This window comes from Calidris pugnax, unplaced genomic scaffold, assembly GCF_001431845.1.
Source record: "Calidris pugnax isolate Ruff unplaced genomic scaffold, ASM143184v1 scaffold9, whole genome shotgun sequence".
NCBI classification, from domain to species: domain Eukaryota; kingdom Metazoa; phylum Chordata; class Aves; order Charadriiformes; family Scolopacidae; genus Calidris; species Calidris pugnax.
In genome coordinates, this window is record NW_015090778.1 from 6,396,063 (window position 1) to 6,400,103 (window position 4,041).

The 4,041-nt window shown below is 49.5% G+C and overlaps 1 long non-coding RNA gene across 1 annotated transcript; it reads left to right on the plus strand.

Moving 5' to 3' along the window:
• Positions 1 to 6: 6 nt before the first annotated feature.
• Positions 7 to 2,509, plus strand: LOC106892995. The gene is made up of 2 exons (XR_001412963.1): positions 7 to 165; positions 2,347 to 2,509. It is a non-coding gene; the product is annotated as an uncharacterized LOC106892995 (long non-coding RNA).
• The last annotated feature ends 1,532 nt before the right edge of the window (positions 2,510 to 4,041 follow it).

The following is a 4,041-nucleotide window of genomic DNA, read 5'->3' on the forward strand; positions in this document are numbered from 1 at the left end:
AGCCGTGCAGTGGGGAGGGGGCTGCTTGGTGCTGTCGAGGCCGGGACTGTTTGTTTTTCTTGTGAATTTTCCCAAAACTTTGTGCGTCACAAGGTTTCAGCCCCAGAGGAGCCCCAGCCCCCAGTGGTGACAGCTCTTCCGTTGAGCGAGAACCAGGCGAGTCGGGTGAGCACCGTGGGTCGGAGGCACGAGGGGTCTGTGGGGGCTGCAGTGAGTGTGGGGCTGGGGAAGGGCTGCTGGGCAGTGGGGCCAGTGGGGCTGGGGAAGGGCTGCTGGGCAATGGGGCCAGTGGCCCCGGCCTCGTACCAGCCAGCCTCACCCGCGCCCGAGAGCAACTCCCCGGCGGGCTCCGTGCTGGGGTTCATCCTGTGCAGTAACAGGTGTGAGCATCCATGCAGCGTTTTGATGGTCATGTATGATACTGCATACAACAGGCTCCTGGGGAAAACCAGCTTTTTAGATGAGTTTCTATAATGTGTGCTGAATCTTCTTTCGAAAATCCTCTCAGCAAAATTAAACTGATGTTGCCCTTCCTTTGCAGGCAGGTTTTACCGGAAAGCAAAACTTAGATATGTATTTTTCTTTCCCCTTGATTTGTTACTGGTATTGAATTACAAAACTTTGTTCGCCACGTAGTAGGGAATACTGATAAGGGGTGTGATAAAGTGATTTTTTTTAACTTGAGTAAATTGTACGGCTTTGTTGGAAGCTGTGTACTCAGCTCTCTTGTTACATCTGTGATTTTTTTGTTGCTGTTTGGTTTTTCACCTGTGGCTGGGGAGTTCAGCTGGGGACACAGCTCAGGCAGCACGTGCTCTCGCAAGCACGGGATGGGGTGGGAAAGGCCTGTGCTGTGAACCTGGCACCAAAGTGACCCTGGCTTCTGACAAAAGAAGAAAAAAAAAAAGGAAAAGCACTTTTGCTGTTTGTTGTTGTTGTTGTTGGTTGGGTGATCTCACAGCGAGGTCACCCCAGATGGTTGCTCCGGTACCAAGTGAGGAGCTGTCAGACAGTGGGAGGAAGAAGGTGCTCCTTAAATCCAGCTCTGCTTTCACTGTGTTCTGTGTGTGGCTGCAGCTGATCTGCTGGCGACCAGCAAGATCTCCCAGTGTAGTTTGGGATAAAATGAATGGATATTTCCTTGCTGCTGAAGCAGGAGAGCCTCCCTGTCCTAACAAAATGCTTCCTTTGCTCACCTTGACCTGGCACTGGGGTTGGTCGGGCCCGTATGTGAGCAGATTTAACCCAACAAAGCAGCAAAACCAACATAATCTCTGGGCTGTGTGTTACGGCATTTCAGCAGGAAGGCAGTCATGTTCCCAGGGCTGGTATGACCAGGCGTGTGCTTGGATTGATCTGGCTCATCTGATTATTTTCCTATGACACCACAGGCTCGAGAGTAGCTGCAACCCCAGCTGGAAAGGAGATGGTGCCACTAGTCTGCTGTTGGAAGTTTTCAGGGTAGCAGTGGGGATTTTAAAGAGAGCTGGGGTAGGATGCTGCTTGTCTTAGATGCTTCAGTTGATGCTGATCCGGAGAAGATGGCTCTGTGTAGGACAGTGGTCTCAAGCTTTAGCTTTAGCTGGATTTCTGGCTAACACTCTGCCCAGGTCTCCTGCACTGAGCAAAGCTCTGGACCGTTCACCAAATGCAGTCACAAGCTTTGAATTTGCAACCAATTCTCCCTTTCTGTTTTGTCTCCTGATGTTGAGCTGCCTTGGGCAGAGCTGTCTGACAGTCTCAGGCTGCAGTTAGAAGACATTTCTCTTGTGTACTGCTGCAGGCTGACATCTTTCATCAGTTTGTGATTTGAACAAGCATTTCCTTTTCCTTTCACTAACATTGCTCTTCCCTGGGTGACAAAGTGGTAGTTTTGGCCACTTGAGCTGTCAGAATAAAGCATATAGAGCCCTAGTCAGGGTGATTACAAATATCCTGATCTTAGTTGCACCTGGAAAGTGGGCTGTATTTACGCTTGAAGTCCAAAATTTATAAACTTTTCTATACGTAAAACTTGTCAGGTTTCTAATAAAGGAGGGAAAAGTTGGATATAAGTCAGAAAAGTATCTTCTAAGCTTGAACAATTTCAATTTTAAAAACAAAGTGATTTGTCCGACCGAGGATTTTCCTGTTAGCTAACTTTTAAACGATAAAGCATTAATAAATAAAGATAAAGTTTAATTAATATGCAACCTACCCGTTTGCAGGAGGGCCTTGGCTCACGAGCTGTTTGTGACAGCCTCGTAGGGTCTGACTGCCTGGCGCACGCTGAGCAGCTCTGATGTCTGTGCCCAGCGTTCCCCGCAGTGCTTGCTCCGACTGAACGTCCTGGTCATTTCTTTTCAGGTGGCTGGACCAGAAGATCGTTCTGCAGGATGGTGAGAGCACTGCCCGTGCAGTTTGGTTATACCTGTGCAGTTTGGTTATACCTGTGTGGTCTTTTTAGATTATAGAATGTAGTTTTGCCTAACTGGATGGTAAACGTGAATAAAATCTGCTTCAAAGTTGACTTTCATCCTTTCTTCATATTTGATACTTGTGATTGTGCATAGAGAAAGATTTTTAACATACTGCAAGTGTGCATAAAGGCAAGTAAAGGCAGTGGTAAACGTGAATAAAATCCGTTTCAAAGTTTACTTTCGTCCTTTCTTCGTATTTGATACTTGTGATTGTGCATGGAGAAGGTAGATTTTTAACATGCTGCAAGTGTGCATAAAGGCAAGTAAAGGCATGTAAAGCTACTTCTGCACTGACACTCGTGGCTTGTCCCCAGGGCAGTCACCCGCTGGAGATGAGCAGTGCTCTGCAGGGATAACTCAGTCTTGACTTCAGCAGCAGTGAAGGATCTGAGAGCATCTCCTCGCTGTGCCAGGCTCCCGTCTCCACTAGAGGGTGTGAAGCTCCTGCCGAATGGTTGAATTTCACCGAAACCGGAAAACGGGGGAGACTTTCTTCCATTAATGGGCTCGGCGGGCAGTGAGGCCGCAGCGGGATTACATTCCCATTGAAGCTCCCCGCTCTGCGCCTTGGCAGCAGCCCAGGCTGCTTGTGCGTTACACAACCCTCAGCTGGGCTGGCCCTGAGTCCATGTGATGGTGCTCAGCCCTGGCCAGCAGAATTACTGGTGAGCAACGTGCGTGTGTGTGCCTGGGGGAACCACCTCTGCTGTGGGTCTGGAAGTGCCCACCTCCAGCACAAGGACCTGGAAGAGGTCGCTCAGAGGGTTGACTTGCACACGCCAAGTTCCCTTTCTTTCCAGCTGGGTAGTAAAATGTGCCTGTGATAACAAAGTAGTAACTTTTCACTCGCAGTGTGGAGAGCCTGGCTCCTAGACTGCCTTTCACGGGCAGAGGGAATTTCCACTCCATCTGGGACAGTCCCAAGCCAAGCCTGAGGCCAATGGGATGCAAAATCTGGTGAACCCGTGCTCCTTGCTTGGTTGTGTGAGTTCCCTGGGCTTTGAGCTCATAGGATGTGCTGCAGAAGCCTTTCAGCTCACAGTGGCTGTGCTGGCTCCTTGTCTGAATACAGGATTTCTTCCTGTCTAAATTTTGCCTTTTAAGAGTCATGTTATGAACGAATTCCTGAGCAGAACCTGGCTTTGCCCCAGCGCTCGCAGTGCTTGAGGAGTCCCTAAAGAAGAGATGGGCATCTTCACGAGTCATCTATCTTCATCTATCACTGCAACCTGAGGTGCTGAGGAGCACATGTTCCTCTCACGCTGCTGGTACCAGGAAGGGTCCAAGGAGCTTGATCTTTCCATCTGAGAGGGGAACACTTGTTGGCTGAAGGATGGTGTGTGCCAGTTGCTGCTCCTCCTGCAGCTGGCTGTGTGTCAGGATGAAGAACCATGGGGAGGCAGCCGGAATGGGGTGGTGCTTGTGGGGCTGAGGAGTGTGAGTGGGGAGGGTGGAAAGGGCAGAGGGTGCAACGGTTTTTCTGCCTTTGTTTTGTTTTCAAGGAAATTTCACATCTTTGTGATGTGAAATTTGACCACAGGGTCACTTTGACCCTGTGGCTTCTGCAAAAATAGTGTCAACG